This window comes from Trichomycterus rosablanca, chromosome 1 (assembly GCF_030014385.1).
Source record: "Trichomycterus rosablanca isolate fTriRos1 chromosome 1, fTriRos1.hap1, whole genome shotgun sequence".
NCBI classification, from domain to species: Eukaryota; Metazoa; Chordata; class Actinopteri; order Siluriformes; family Trichomycteridae; genus Trichomycterus; species Trichomycterus rosablanca.
The window spans coordinates 34,741,437-34,759,736 of NC_085988.1; positions in this window are offsets into that span (position 1 = coordinate 34,741,437).

Consider the following 18,300-nt stretch of genomic DNA (forward strand, 5'->3'; position numbering starts at 1 on the left):
TGTCCACACGTCCTCTTATTCCCCCGCACAAAAATGTCCTAAAATGTGTCCTTAATCTTTATTTCTAAATCACCAAAAATGTCCGGGATTCGGCTTTAGTTTTTGCACTGATTTTACCTCTCTCTTATAGGTCTCACGTTTCGCTTCAAAGTGCCCAAGCGCAAATGAAAATTTACAGACGAATTACAGAAAAAATTCTCAATTTTGTCTCGTCAGGATCCTTAGAAAGCAGAATGCAGGACCAGCAAAGCTTGTCAGTACCAAATAAAGGTGCCAGTTCAGCAAAACACAAAACTGCAACTACAGGAAAGAGTTCGTCAGGTAAGGCTTGGTAAAACAGAAGGTGTTGTAACTGCTGCAGAGGGAGTTTTTGCATTTGCATCACAACAGCTACAGATCAATGGACTGCTCACCTGCCTTGTTAAAAAGTCTTACCCTGATTCTTAAACAGTGTAAACGTTTCCAAATCAAATGCACGTACTAAGATATAGGTTATTGTCAATGCTGTGATAGTGCCACATATTCTGTTGAAACAGCTCCACTGATGACCTTTTTATTTGTTGTTATTACTGTTCAGGGCTAACCGCTGAATTGAAAGTAATAAGATTATCTGACCATACATGCATTTGTCAGTTGTCTTAGATTAGATTAGATTAGATTAGATAGATAGATAGATAGATAGATAGATAGATAGATAGATAGATAGATAGATAGATAGATAGATAGATAGATAGATATTGACTTTATTGATCCCAAAGGAAATTAAAGAATTGTTTATTTAAGTTTAATAACATACATGCATGGTTATTGATGCATTTGTCAAATATTTAAAACCCTACTTTATACACATGGTGCCACCAATTACATAAAATGTAACCTTTAAACCCCCCAACCTTTAAACCCAGTGAAGGTGTTCGTCTGGCCCATGTTGCCATCCTGCCAAGTGTCCTCTTTCAAAATATGGTCACCCTAACATCATCTGAGCACCCAAACTTTTAAGCATTACATTAACGTTTTTACTCAATATTTCTAGTTACTGGTAATATTGGCTTAAGCAAGATTATTACTATTTACTGTAATTGCTGCAAATGAATAGCTGTACTGGGAAAGCATTTCCAATTGTGGCAAAATACTGTAGTTTGCAAGAATACAACAACACACAGTCTTCACTAGATGGCAGCAGTGTAGCAGCAGTAGACGACTGCCTTACTTAATACGTTTACAGAATTTATCCAATGAGACTTAAAGTTGTGAGTAAACACAAAGGGTTAAGAAAAGCTTTATTCGTAGACCCAATAGTGGCAACTTGGCGTTGGTGGGGCTTTAAGAAGCGACCTTTTGATAATAAGTCTATTACCTCAACCACTAAGCTACCACTGCCCAAATGTAAACTTTTTTAAATAATACAGAGCTGGACCTCATGCTTCATATTTAAAAGGGTTAAAATAGTAAGCACTATCAGTGTAAAGATGTTGTGGGGGCATTTTGCTGGCATGGCCTGTAGAGGACATGTCCTTTAATAATATGAATAAACTTTTCTGACAGTGTGGGGAGAGATCTTTCATCCTTCCATTACAGTTTAGCAGACAAACACCCCTTCTAATTTTTGAATTCATGTGTTATATGCTAACATTTGCTGACAGGTGTAATAAGTTATATATAAAATATATTTTATGCTACAAACTTTGTAGCAACAGTTTAGTGAAGGCCCTTTCTTATTCCAGCATGACTTCTATACCCCTGTGCACAAAGCAACATCTATAAAGACATTGAAAAGCTTGATTTAAAGAAATTCTAGTGGCCTGCACAGAACCCTGACCTCAGCCCCACTGAAAAGCCTTGAAATGAAGTGGAACATCAATTGAGGCTTTCTTGGCCAACCTCAGTGCCCAGCCATACAAATGGCCTTTTGAATAAATGGGCACAAATTTCCACAGACATGCTTTAAATTTTTGTGAGGACTCTTTTCAGAAGAGTTGCTGTTGTTATATCTGAAAAATCACATAGAGGTCACTACCATTTCTTTATAAATTCGTCAGATGTCCATGTCAAATTATTTTGGCCATATAGTGTACATACATACATATATACATACACACACATATAATACACACATATGCACACACACATATGCACACACACACACACACACACACACACACACACACATACACACACACACACACACACACATATACATAATTATATACAATACCTAGATGCATGAATGCCAGGAAGAGGAAGACTTACAAAGGGAGAAAATGTAAAAACCTCACGACAAATTTACCAGGTATTGCTCAGTTGTAATTTTGTGTTATGGTCTTTTTTTTTTTTTTTTAGAAAGTGCATACATTATTCAGTAAAATTAAATCTTAGTACAACACAATGTACTTTAAAAATATTGCAATAATATTTTATTATCTACTGTAAGAACATTAACAATAGACCAAGTAAAACATTTTATAATAGCCTAAGCATAATAGATAAGATAAAAGCTGAGATGAAACAAAGCAGTTTAGAAAGCGCTCTTCTTTTTTCCCCTAGAAATAATTTATTTCCTATATACCCTTATTTTGGTACAATAAATATACATTTAAAATTATATTAATACGTATAATTATAATTATATAAATATAATTATAAACATACTTTTACATTCAGGTTGTTTATTGACCACAAAATAAATTTTAAAAATAAAATAAGTGGTTGTAAAAACATTAATTAGTTTTATTTATTATACTCAGGCAAATTTCTCAGCATATCAGGCCATAAAAAGACAGGTGCACATTAATTTTTTTTGTGTGTGTGATGAAATCTATGATTTATTAGTCTTGTCTTATTATTAAATGAGGTCCGTTCATGCTGCATGATGAGAACTAGCAATTAGTGTATGCTAATGAGAAAGGACTACAGGAAGCTTTCACGAATTTCTTGACAGATGAACAAAGAAAAGTGCACTGAGCTCTTGCGAGTTCACTTGTGTCATTTTGTTCCCTTATGGGTTTATCTGCAGTTTTAATTGTAAATGCTCTGATAGAAACTTTTCCACTGTATAGTGTATACTCACCTTAGTATGCCATGATTTTTGCTTCTGAATATTCCGATTACTCGTGGAGATGAATGTATTCATATATTGGGGGCTTTTTGCTAAACCAAAATGATGCCCTGTGTGCACAGGATCATCAGTATAATCTCTAATTAACACACTGCTATTTGCTCAGTCTGATCAAGCGTTCTTGTTAATCCAATAAAATTAAAAGTTTACAATATTGTTTCATCTCTTGCTGTGGTAATGTTTGCTTTGACTTTAGGATTGATATTGTTCACAAATAAAGACCAGCACTGATTTTAAAGTTTAGGGTTTTGCTGCAAATGTGCACGCCAATTCTGATTGATGTGAATTTGGGCATTATTGTTGGCCTTTACTTTTTAATTAACAAAAGCATATTTACTTATTGCTTTGAAGAAGATGTAGCAAACAGTAACACATATGTTTTTCAGTTTTAATTAGGGATTAATAGGGAAATCTGTAACAATCTTTAGGAAACAATGTCCCTTCTTTTCCTTCTATCCAATTTATATTACTTTTATATTTTTCATGGATGTCTTGTAATAAGTAAAGCTATAGTAATAGATAAATTAAAATATATTACATTTACACATTACTTTTACTTTTATTTAGGTTATTACAGTCTCTGTTATGACATAGATAATGTATTTTTTTACCATGTTGCCAAAATGAACTACACAGTTAAAACTGTATTTTAATTGGGCCAAATTATATCAATGTGCTCCTCAAATATACATTTAATGAGTAAGTTACAATGTCTAATTAATATAATAAGTAATAAAATTACCTATGTTGATAAAATTATTTTAACACAGAATGAATATATCCTTTTAATAAAGCAATATTCAGTAATGTATCTTTTTTACCTATAGAGTGATATGTTCATCTTAGACCCACTTTGTGTATATTGTTTTTATTAAAACATTTAATGAATGTTAGTCAGTGTGTATATAGCAAAGATTCAAAAAATAAATATGAAATAAAATGTATATGAAAGCATTTTTGCATCTATAGAAAATAAGATCCAAAATGAACAAAAACAATTATATTTTGTAAGTACGACTATTAAAGTATGAAAAATATTATTATATTATAATATGAACTGCTATTATATTATAAAATGAATAACAAAGATAAAATAAATAAAACTATATTAAATAAAATTGATTCAAGATTGTTTTATATTTAACATTACATACACATAGCCAATTTTTTACCTATTTTAATATTCCAAAGTCAAATAACTTGTTATAATTAACCAAACAAGCCAAACCACAAATGACAAATATATATATTTTTTATTTTGTAAAAGGTCACTCGGGTCAGTTAGGGTTTTTCTTATGTCCACTTTTCCCATACATTGTACAGTGTAATGTCCAAATGTACATAATCTTTTCCAATTACTGGAATATTTTAATAATTATTGTGAGTAAAAAATGTAATTGACTGCAAATACATATTTTTGATGACTTATTTTGATTTTGTACTACATTTTTATTAATACTTAATTTGATAATAGATCAGACAGTTGCACCACCTGACACTTTTGGACTTTGAAGCATACAAAAAATATGCACTGAAAGAGTGTTTACATAAAGATGATATTGAAGAATAATGCTGTGTTTATCATGTAAAGGTTAAGTTATTTACATTTAATAAATTAGAATTGGCCCTAACAAATCATAATTTATATAGTACTTACTACCAATTAGGACAAGGAAAGTGTCTCCTTTAAGCATTATGCACAACAACATATGCTAAGAATTCAATAAGTACATTAAAGTATGTATTTTTAGTATACTCCAACATAAATGCAACTGTTATATGCTTTTTAAATTGTCAGTAGTATGATTTGGATAAGCTTACATTGATAAATTCATTGTTAGTGTTATTAATATGCTACAAGCAAATATGTCAATTCTGTGAGTAATTTATTTAGGGACATAACAAGAAAGCTGCTAAACAAATAGTTTTTTCCAGCTTTAACATGAAAGAGCCACTTAGGGGAGAAAAACAGTTGGTTTTCAGAAGATAATTGCCTAAATGTTTACTAATAGTTTAAATTATGCTAAATTGTGGTAACTGAATGCATCATATCGTTTTTCACATATTTGCATGAAATACATACAAAATAAGGATCCCCAAGCTACAAATAGAGATCCTTTTTTTCAAGAATCAGGCTAAACACGTACAGAAGAATAGAATGTCCAATTTTCACAAGTGGAGCACTGGGAAGTGTTTAAGCTACTTAAAGAATATCTTTTAATGAGAAAAAGCAAAAAGGAATCGTGTACATGTTTTATGCAATCTGTATCTGGGAGCCTATGAATAATTATGTATGATTGCAAAGCTGAAAAAGAAACCATAGAGAAAGAGGAAAAAAAGGAACCTGGTAAAAATACCAGATGTTAAATGAATATTTAAGGAAGGATGAATTATTTAATGGAAACAAATGAGCACAGCATTTTAAGCAGCATGATAAATAATAGTGAAAGTCCTTAAAGAGTGTCTCCTTCTTGCTGAGTTGAATCTGGAAAGTATGGTGCAGTTGCTACGATGTCTTCAGAATTCATGCCATGCTCAGATTGGTCTGGACTGAGCCATTGCAATATATTTATTTTCCTCCCATATGGCAGTCGTTGGGGAGGTTCGACAGGTCTGGCACATTGTAGAAGAATATTAGCTTTTGTTGAGAGCATTTTGGATGTATGCCACAGGCCAATAAGAATTTAATGTCTCTGCTGGTCTGGTACAAATTTAGGGCAGGACGTTGGCACTGACCAGAGAGAAATGATATTTTATGCCAAACGAGAGGACATCACATTAGGAGACCAAATTAACTCAGTGCACTACATCTTTGAGTACAATTTTATGAAAAAAAGTTTTAGGCTAAGAGGAAGTTACTTAATTAGTAGACAAACATTTAAATACAGTCAAAAAGATTTGTATTTAGACAGACAATTCTTACTTAGATCGTTCCAAAGAGTAAAGACAAGAGATGAACAAATAATGGACTAGTCTAACCACTAGATGACCAGATGATCAACAGTGTTAAAATTATTATCTGCCCAATTACTCTTCTGTTAGTCCATACCACATGATGTAGCTCTAATCTCTTCTGATATAAGTGGTCTGGCAATAACAATTTGACCCCTATAAAATTATATACACCGATCAGCCATAACATTAAAACCACCTCCTTGTTTCTACACACATTGTCCATTTTATCGGCTTCACTTACCAAATAGAAGCACTTTGTAGCTCTACAATTACTGACTGTAGTCCATCTGTTTCTCTACATGCTTTGTTAGCCCCCTTTCATGCTGTTCTTCAATGGTCAGAAGTCTCCCAGGACCACTACAGAGTAGGTATTATTTGGGTGGTGGATCATTCTCAGCACTGCAGTGACACTGACATGGTGATGGTGTGTTAGTGTGTGTTGTGCTGGTATGAGTGGATAAGACACAGCAGCACTGATGGAGTTGTTAAACACCTCACTGTCACTGCCGGACTGAGAATAGTTCACCAACCAAAAATATATCCAGCCAACAGCGCCCTGTGGGCAGCATCCTGTAACCACTGATGAAGGTTTAGAAGATGACCAACTCTAACAGCAGCAATAGATGAGCAATCATCTCTGACTTTACATCTACAAGGTGTGTGGACACATGTAATAGAGTGGACAGTGAGTGGACATGGTATTTAAAACCTCCAACAGCGCTGCTGTGTCTGATCCACTCATACCACACAACACACACTAACACACCACCACCAGAAAATACTGCCTAAGCGCTCAATAATCACACTTGGCCTTGGTCTTCACTTGGCCTTTACATAATAAAATTTTTTCTGACTCCTTAAATCTGTTCATGAAATTATGAACTGTAGATGGCGAAATACCTAAATTGTTTGCAATCATACATTGAGAAACATTGTCTTTGAATAAAGTTTGGCACAAAGTCGTGAACCATGACCCATCCTTGCTTGTAAAAACTAAGCCTTTGGTAGATGCTCCTGGTGTTGTATTTGTTCTTGAATACCTTCGCATATATTTCATATATGCAGGATCTCAAACCATAGCAGTGCAAAATTTGTTTGGCCATGGACATAGTCACCTATGTTCCATGTTGGAACACTACTTTCAGTATAAAAAGCTGTTTTCTTCTTCACCTCAGCCGAAGACCACTGTTTTATTGCACTTTGTACTTATTAACAGTTGTACAGGTATGTATAAAATCTTTTGACTTTAACTAAACATACGATTTGTATCAGACTTCTTTTTAAATCCACTTTCTAAAGTCTTTTGTTCTATGTGACTGTGTAAAACATCACTTTATATTTTTGGTTACAAGTCAATACTCCCAGTAAACACATATTTACTTACAAAATGGTCTAATTGACTGATTAAGCCATTTGACACAACAGATTTTAACAAATACTAAACATGTAAAAATGGTAATATTAAACCTTTTATTTAAGATTGTACTTTTTGTGCCACTAGTCCCTCGCCTTCTGTTTAATTTCCATTTTTCCAGATCAGAAAATAATTAAATCAGCAAACAAATAATTAATTGAGTCAATGAGAACAATTAGTTCAAAGACACCTTTGAGAATTGGCTGTGCAGAGTGAATTGGTTAATTATCATACTACAAAGTAATTGAGTGGTGCAAGTGCTCTGGCTGCTTCCTTCTTATGCATGTGTTTGTGTGTGTGTTTGTGTGTGTGTCTGTGTGTGTTAGATAGAGTAAATAAGATTCTAAATGAAAGCTTGTTTTTTTCCATATATCGTTTGCTTTGTTAGGTTTTTAAATGGCTAATTCTTTTTATATGGATCAAAATTTACAATTAAATTTTAAATTCCATTATAATATTACTACACAATGGTGAGGTATCTTGGTTATTTTTTATTAATATCTATTAAACAAGGCTGATATCTACCAAGCTGTGAGCTAAGTGTGATAATGACCTAAATCAAATGACCCTGTTTGTGAAAACATAAGGTCACAAAATTCCATAAATCTTTTACTGATTTTTAGCAAGTACATGTCATTGGGAAGATGCAACAGTTATGTAGGGCAGTTGTAGCTTAGTGGTTTAGGTACTGGATCAGTAATCAGAAGGTTGCCGGTTCAAGCCACACCACGGCTATAAGACCTATAAGACTTATATTGTCTAAGCAATTGAGGGTTAAGGGCTTGCTCAAGGGCCCAACAGTGACAACCTGGCAGTGGTGGATCTTAAACCAGCGACCCTTTAGTTACTAGTCCAGTACCTTAGCCACTAGTCTACAACTGCCCTACAACTGCCTTTACTGTTCATAGACACTATTTTTGAATTAATAGACATGGTCAAAAGGGCAAGAATTTATATTTGGATGGGCAGGGGTAGCTAAGCAATTAAGGTACAGGACTAGTAAGCAGAAGGTCGCTGGTTTAAGCCCCACATCTGCCAGCTTGCCACTGTTGGACCCTTAAACAAGGCCCTCAATGTATACTGTTTCAATTGTAAGTTGCTTTGGATAAAGGCGTCTGCTAAATGCTCAAAATGTGAATGTAAATGTAAATAAATTAACATGAGAAAACACATTGGGGGTTATTTGATTTAATTACCTTACCATTATTAATATCAAACTTAATGGTCAAATAGAGGCATTGAACACAGAATACATTTTTCCTTACTTTTTAAACTGAAACTCTCTCAACAAAACCCCTCTTATTTCTACTAACAAATGTGATTTAGATTATTACCAGTCAGTCTGGTAATAATCTGGTACTTTTGCAACCCTGTATCAGTCTTTTAAATGCAATACATGCAAGATGTTATGCATTTTAAAAGATTAGTCAATAACAGAATAAGACACAATAACAACCTTTTTCTTTGGCTTACTATCACTTTACAGTACTAAGTCCTTAGATTGATTTCTGTTTACCTCCATCATATCATGAGACGGAGATATCCTGCATTGGCCCATGACAAAAGGGATGTGCTGGCATCTGACTGTAGCTCTGTTATAACGTGCTGAACATAGTGGCATTAATGTCAGTGACCTGTGAGGCTCATATATCAGAGTGTGTGTGTGTTGACAGTGTCTGGGGGGCTGCTGCAGCCATCGTTTTTACCCTATCTGCAGTCTGAGATCATTACCCCTGTGACTTATGGACGAGCGGCCCTGGCTGAACACTTTTATTTCCCTCTTCAGTTAGAGCGGCGGACACAGCCCTTCATGTTCAGTTAGTGTGCTTATGGGTTTAGTGTGAGGATGAGGCCTCTTCCGTTCCTTCATCTTCATTGCCACAACATGCTCATCAGTCTTCCTTGCCTAGCCAAGGATGGTGCAGTGCTCTGGGGGACAGGCATTTTAATGTTAGGCTTTACTCAGTCAAACAACCCCCCTGTGTTTTGATAATCAGCTGCAAGTTTAGTGTTTGCATGCATTGTTCCTATTATTTACAAGGGTTTAGTGGTTATTGTGATGTGATTCGTGTATGTTTTGAATGTATGTATAATATTTTATAAATATTTGAAATTCCAAACCTTCTTTATGTATACACACACACACACACACACACACACACAACCCCAAATCAGAAAAAGTTGGGTCAACATGGAACATGCAAATAATAAAAAAACACAGACATTTACTTTGACTTTTATTTGATTGCAGACAGGATGAACCTGAGATATTTCATGTTTTATCTGCTCAACTTCATTTCATTTATTAATAAACATCCATTCTTGCATTTCAGGCCTGCAACACATTCCAAAAAAAGTTGGGACAGTAAAGCATTTACCCCTTTGGAATGCTGACATTCTTTTTCACCACACTTAAAAGACGTTTTGGCACCGAGGATACCAAGTGATTTAGTGTTTCAGCTTTTATTTTGTCTCATTCTTCCTGCAAACACGTCTTAAGATGTGCAACAGTACGGGGTCGTTGTTGTCGCATTTTTTGTTTCAAAATTCTCCACACATTCTCTACTGAGGACAGGTCAGGACTGCAGACAGGCCAGTCCAGTACCCGTACCCTCTTCTTCTGCAGCCATGCCTTTGTAATGTGTGCAGCATGTGGTTTTGCATTGTCCATTTTTTCCAACAAAGACCTGTATTTATCTGACCACAATACACATTTCCACTGTGTGATGGTCCATCCTAGATGCCTCTGAGACCAGAGAAGTCGACGCCACTTCTGGACATGGTTAAAATAAGGCTTCTTTTTTGCACAGTAAAGTTTTAAGTATCATTTGTGCATGTAACTCTGTATTGTAGAGCTTGACAAAGGTTTGCCAAAGTAATCCCTCACCCATGTGGTTATATCAGCTATTGTTGAGTGGCGGTTCTTGATGCAGTGCCGTCTGAGGGATCGAAGATTACGGGCGTTTAGCTTAAGCTTGCACCTCCCGATTCCTTGAATCCCTTCCTATCTTTTTTGAGGTACATTGTTTTTAAACATTTCAATAATTTTCTCACACATTTGTTGACAAACTGGAGATCCTCTGGCCATCTTTGCTCATCAAAGACTCCTTTCCTGGATGCTGCTTTTGTATCATTGTGGCATTCATTGCAGAGTATCACACCTAGAGTAAATCTGAAGTATTTATTTCACCTTCTAAATGTGAGGTTGGGGGAAACCGGAGTTCCCAGGTGTTCACAAAAATGAGAAAACCCTGGTTCTCAGGACTCATGTTGCTGTGTAGCACCTAGTTAACCAACTGCGCCAGCGCTTTCGCGTTGTTTTAGTACAAATAAATTCTTAATTTGCTGCAAATTCAAGACTTCCTTAAGCATTGTAATGTCTTGTTCCTCTACTGAACACTAAGAGCTGTATAACCTTCTTGCTCTTTATTGGTTTCTCAGTGTGGTATCTCCCTTAGGTTGAACCTGCTTCGAGTTTTTTGCCTAATTAATGCATCACCACAGCGTTTCTCTCACTCTTTTACCTTATATTAGAGAAATAGAGTTTTCCGGCTCACATTAACATTCCTAGGAGACATTTTACATGGTCCTGCTAATGATGTTGTGGAGGGCAGCAAAGCTTTTATGATTTTTCCGCAGGGCTTTTGTCAAATTCTAAACCCATTCTGCACTGCTATTATGTTTCAGACTGGTTTCTTCTTCTCAGTTATGATGGCAGGATATTAGAAAATGTTAAAATAAGTTAAAACTGAAAAATCGTGCCTTATTACAAAACCACAGCAAACATGTTTATGAGCAGTCTTAACAGCTTAATATTTTAAGGTAACTGCCAAAGGTGGATAGCAGAGATGTTCACAAGTCACAAAATACGAGTCCGAGTCAAGTCATGAGTCTTTAGGCTAGAGTCCGAGTCAAGTCACGAGTCTTTAAGCTAGCGCCCAAGTCAAGTCACGGGTCAATACAATAAACACAAAACAAATATTGGAAATGTAGTGTAGAAATGAACAAATAATCTGTAAGTTCAGACAAAAAAACAACAGATTAGTCACTGTATTTTGCCATTTTACTTCGTGCCTTTACTTTCCTAGGTACCAGTTAAAAGCTTAAACTGATGTTTTGTTTTCATTGCAAATTACGGCACAGTGGTCAAAATCCAAAACACAGCAAAAAATCCATAACACTGGTTACCTTAGCTTATGTTCTTCCAGATGCTATTACATTTATAACTGTGTGTCCCATTAGGAATATAATCTGTTATTTTGTAAATGTGCTTATAATTAAAAACCTCCAAACCCGGTTGTGAAGCAAAACACGAATTCGTTAGAAGGCCAATTAAATCAAGCGTTTCATTGACACATCATCTGTGTGACGCTGCAAACTAAATACATGCAAATAACAGCATTTCTTACAAAAAATAAAATTAGAAGGTCTGATTGGTTCATAAAGCGGTTCTTTCAATCATTAGCGCCAATTCTGTAGGAGCGTTCCATTCACATTAGTTATTCCTGTGAAGTGCACTATGTATTCCCCATTTTAAGTGAGATTGCAATCCAAAGGATTGAACTTCAAACTGTGTAGGGAGTAGGGAGTGACGCTTCATCACTACGCCGGAAGCTGGCTGGAACATTTACCCATTGCGTGCGTTGCGGGTTAAGACGGCCAGAGCGTTATTAGAGAGCAGAAAATGACACGATCAGAATGATGTCAGATCATACATATATATAATTGTCACGAATCAGAGTCATTTGTAACGAGTCCTGTGTGTGCGACTTACGTGCGACTCGGACTCGAGTCCACATCTCTGGTGGGTAGTGTTGTTTACATATTTCAGTACTAGAATTGAAATTGGAACTGCTTATTCAAACTCTACAAAGTAAAAATATATCTTGTAAAAATTTAGTTTAGCATGTACCTATAGACACACATGCAGAGTTCACGTTACTAAGTGTTAAGACATTTAGACATTAAGACATATAGTACATTTATTGCTGATTTAATATCACAAATTGAAAAAAAAAAACATTTTAAAAACTATTCACTATACAGCTATGCATGTTATTGTATTGTGTTTAATGAATTGTTATTGTACTGCAATTTTAACTGTATTTATTGATTAATTAACTTTAACTACAGAATCACATTCAGCACCTGAACTGTAATTGAATTTAGCCCAACAGGACAAACAGGAAAAAAAACTACAATGGAGTGACCCATAGGTTAATTATCATTAGCTGGTAAATACGGCAAGTTGCACCAAAACAGTGGTCAGCAGCATGTGCCAAGTTAATGCCTGATGTATAATAATTATGTCCACTATACCCACAGGAAAGCTGGCTGGATCATTGATCTACAGATGCCCCAAAGGATCAAGTGACTGCAGCACAAACTCATTTCTCTTGCTTTGACACCAACTGTAAGTGAAGGTGAATCTCCCTGTAATTTACAAACCAGCTTGGGATATAAACCTTAAGTCCCATTTTACTGCTTAGAACTGCAATTTCACAAGCCAGAGAGACATAGCTTTAGTTGTTAAACTGTGAGTGGTGTGTAGTATTTTAACCTGAGCTCATAAAACAGAATAATGGCAGTGTTTGGCTCTAAAAGACAGCTGTCAGGGCACACACAGGATACTGTAGTTTTTCACCTTTGGCTCTGCCATCCAAAAACTTCGTTATACGGATTCAGCATTTTTCGTGTGCTCTTTAATTTCTCCATTTACGGCCCACGTAATGAAAATTTCCAGCCCTGCAACCTGGGATCATTCTGTAGGATAATGAATGGGCTGAGGGCATGAGTGGAGTAGTCTCTTGCCTGCCCTGCAAAGACTCATAGCTCCAAATGCTGTCAAGGTTAACTAGATATGAGCAGGCACAATGGGCAGAGGTGCAGAACAATGAACTATATCTTATACTACATAAACTCAAAATGAAATGTGGGAGATTTTGTAAAAGGACAATAAAAGCTGAAAAATGGTGGGATGAAATAAATGTAATACAAATTTAACATTAACATAAGCATAGTTTAAACGCTTATGAACACATATAAAATGTCCATCTAATTATGATGCAGTTATGTAAGTCTGGTTAACCATAAGGCACTCAGGTTGGGCAGGAGCACCACTGAGATCCGGGATCAAACATCATCAGAGCTATCGGACAACTAGAGGTATACACAGACATGATTGGCTATGTTTTTGGGTGATTGCTGCCCTTTCCAGAGTACTTCTGCCTTGTGGCCAGTGTTTCCCAGTGGTATCAGACCCACTGCAATCCTGATCAGGATAATTGATTGAAATAAAATATCTATCTATCCATCCATTCATCCCTCCCTCCCTCCCTCCCTCCATCTATCTATCTATGAGAAAAATTGTTAATACTATAAACAGATGGAGTGAACGTTTAATATATACACTGATCAGCCATAACATTAAAACCACCTCCTTGTTTTTACACTCACTGTCCATTTTGTCAGCTCCACTTACCATATAGAAGCATTTTGTAGTTCTACAATTACTGACTGTAGTCCATCTGTTTGTCTGTATGCTTTGTTAACCCCCTTTTATGCTGTTCTTCAATGGTCAGGACCCCCACAGGACCACTACAGAGCAGGTATTATTTGGGTGGTGGATTATTCTCTTCACTACAGTGACACTGACATGATGGTGGTGTGTTAGTGTGTGTTGTGCTGGTATGAGTAGATAAGACAAAGCAGCGCTGATGAAGTTTTGAAACCCCTTGCTGTCTCTGCTGGACTGAGAATAGTCCACCAACCAAAAATATCCAGCCAACAGCGCCCCATGGGCAGCGTCCTGTGACCACTGATGAAGGTCTAGAAGATGACCAACTCAAACAGCAGCAGTAGATGAGCAATCTTCTCTGACTGTACATCTACTAGATAGGAGTGTCTAATAGAGTGGACAGTGAGTGGACACGGTATTTAAAAACTCCAGCAGCATTGTTGTGTTTGATTCACTCATACCAGCACAACACACACTAACACACCACCACCATGTCATTGTCACTGCAGTGCTGAGAATCATCCACCACCTAAATAATACCAGCTTTGTGGTGGTCTTGTAGGGGTCCTGACCATTGAAGAACAGGGTGAAAGCAGGCTAAAACAAAGTATGCAGAGAAACAGATGGACTACAGTCAGTAATTGTTGAACTACAAAGTGATTCTATATGGTAAGTGAAGCTGATAAAATGGACAGTGAGTGTAGAAACGAGAAGGTGGTTTTAATGTTAAGGCTGATCATTGTATGTTATACTTTTTGCTTATTTTAGTACAGTGATGGTGTGTGTTAGTAAGTATGTGGAACTGTCTAGAAGTAGGTTTTAAAGGTTATATAAACTGCAAACCCACATACAATTTATTGTATTACAAATGTCCTAATTCTTAGTAATTTGTACCACTCATTGTTGTGTGGCATTTCACATATAGTTTTAAGTACAAACAATGGCAAACCAACAAAACCAGTGTTTACAGCAACAGCAGTAAAATATTATTTTTAAATATAGAGAATCTCACACTTAAGCATTAATATCTATCTGCAGTATATGCAAATTAAGTGTTTATACATAGAGCATTGATAATATTGGTTCATCGTCAGAGTCTAGTGCGCTAGGATCTCAAAATGGCAAATGTGATGCATAATTAAATATACCTATGTATTCACTGAGCAAAGTCTGTTTATCTCTATTGTTTCAGAATGCTTTGTAGGAAAGCTTTGTATGTAACTATGTTACCGAATTACTGTCACTGGTTTACATTTTATGTTGCTCCACTTTTAGTCTTGAGCACAAATTCTGTATTTCAACAGCTTTGTTTGTAATAAAAAAAACTATCTTTTGTTAATTTATAGTCAGTTCATTGATCTGACATGAAGGGTAAATAGACTGCACGTTGCTAAACTTGCAGATATATATGCTGCCATCTTTGTCATGAATGTTTAACGTACTGCCTAGACAAATGAGAAATAAACAGCATAGATGATTTCTTCCTATTATAACTCACTATTTTGTAGTCCCATGAAGAATTTATCATCCCCATACAACCAAACATTGCACAGCCACAGAAATACTTCTTCCTCTCTTTGTGGAAAACATATTTTTCTTTCTGGTTTTCTAAGACCTTTCTCTGTATTTCAAGTCATACTGACCTAAAAAGGTTGATCAAAGGCTGGTGGAACTTCTCTGCCTGCAGCAAGCAATAAATTGGACCATTCTGTATTTTTCCACTGACAAATTATTCTCCTGAGCCCTAACATTCTTACTAGCATCTCAATTAGCCAGAGACAAATGCAGCAATTATTCAGAACTTAATGCTTAATGTATTTTTTAAAGATTTTATCGTCTCTCTTTATAATTAAATTTGAAATGCTTAATTTCAAGAAAATAATAACTGTTTGCTTATAATACTAAAATGAACTAGAAGTTTGTGTTAGATGTGACAGCATCAATCTGCTGTGACAGCATCAAGTCAGTGCTCTAGGTTTAAATCCCTTCAGGCCGTTTTACAGTGTTAAAGGGGATTGCAGCATCTTCCCTTTATTAGCGAGATGAAAGAGAGGACAGACTAATCCGGCAATTTCAAATAAGTGCTTTATATATAGTGTAGTACATATTTAACATGATTTTTTACTCTGTACTAAATAAAAATTGTTTATACAGTATGCATTCTAGTACTGTCGTACCTTGTACAGTGGGGCCAAAAAGTATTTAGTCAGCCACTGACTGTGCAAGTTCTCCTACTTAGAAAGATGAGAGAGGTCTGTAATTTTCATCATAGGTACACTTCAACTATGAGAGACAAAATGAGAAAAAAAAATCCAGGAAATCACATTGTAGGATTTTTTAAGAATTTATTTGTAAATTATGGTGGAAAATAAGTATTTGGTCAATAACAAAAGTTCAACTCAATACTTTGTAACATAACCTTTGTTGGCAATGACAGAGGTCAAACGTTTCCTGTAAGTCTTCACCAGGTTTGCACACACTGTAGCTGGTATTTTGGCCCATTCCTTCATGCAGATCTCCTCTAGAGCAGTGATGTTTTGGGGCAACATGGACTTTCAACTCCCTCCACAAATTTTCTATGGGGTTGAGGTCTGGAGACTGGCTAGGCCACTCCAGGACCTTGAAATGCTTTTTACGGAGCCACTCCTTCGTTGCCCGAGCGGTGTGTTTGGGATCATTGTCATGCTGGAAGACCCAGCCACGTTCCATCTTCAATGCTCTCACTGATGGAAGGAGGTTTTGGCTTAAAATCTCACGATACATGGCCCCGTTCATTCTTCCGTTAACACGGATCAGTCGTCCTGTCCCCTTTGCAGAAAAACAGAGCCATACAGGTCTATGAGAGCCAGAAATCTTGCTTGTTTGTGGGTGACCAAATACTTATATTCCACCAAAATTTACAAATAAATTCTTTACAAATCCTACAATGTGATTTCCTGGAGTTTTTTTTCTCATTTTTTCTCTCATAGTTGAAGTGTACCTATGATGAAAATTACAGACCTCTCTCATCTTTCACAATCAGTGGCTGACTAAATACTTTTTGGCCCCACTGTAACTCAACGCCCCCTAAACTCAAAATCTTTGAAACTCAACGCCCTTCGTCGAGAAATTTGTACTCTTAAACTCAACATTTATCCTAAACTCAACGTGTTCAGTTTTTTGTTTTTTAATTATTTATTTAATTTTAAATTAACAATAACCAGTCGCTTTGTTCAGTGCTCTGTGCAGTAAAATGTCATCAAAGTGCGCATATGAGACGAATCTGCATTTGTGTGGAATAACTGTCAAATTCCCTCTGAAAGCTCCCCATGTATCTGTGTTTAGCTGGATTTTTCTCCTGTTTTACTTTTAAACTTGTGTTATAGCTCGAGCTTCTAAGAAATTGTAAGAATCTGATTTTTTTTTCGAAAGTCTAAAACGCTTATCATTAAAAAGCTAATGTGCCGCTTCTAATGTGAATGCGTCTTCACTGAATGGAATATACTGAATGGTATACCAAGATTGAGCATCTCCACGATTAAGAAGCATAAGGAAACAATAAAGAAGTAAAGGTAAACAGCAGGTTTTATTCTATTTTTGATTGATTTTTAATTGTTATCAATTGTATTTCAGTGTTTTTATATAATATTTGTGTTATTTTTAGTGTGTAAGTGTCAAAAACAACCCCATTATTTTACATTAGCCTAAAATTTATGCAGTTCCACGGGACCACGGAACGCATTAACAGGTTTTCCATACATCCTTATGGGTAAAAATACCTCAAAACTTAACACCTTTTAAACTCAATGCCTCTCTCAGAACCCTCTCTCAGTTTTAAGGTACCACTGTACTTCTATTACTACTAATACAAAAATTACTTATACTACTTATGTTTATAATGAAAAATAACAAACATAAAATGAGTACTCGTCGGATTATTACAACCAATACTATGGCTTCAATTACTACTTAAAATTATAAATAATAAATAACCAAACAAATATCACTACTAATACGACTATTACTACTTTGATAATACTAACATACAACTACTATTAACTTATCAATAATAATGAATAATTAGACAAGTTAAGATATAATAATTTTACACTTTGTGTTGTTTTTATTCTACTTAAATTTTTATTATATTTTAACTTTTCGCTTGTGTCTGTGGTCTGCTACCTGGCTACAGACCTGTATTTTGGGTAAAATGAATGGAAGAGTCTCCTTGAATAATAGACAGGAAGAATAATCACATAAAGATGTACATGTCATTGTAACATATACGCATCAACCTCTCTCATCGATCACCTCACCAAT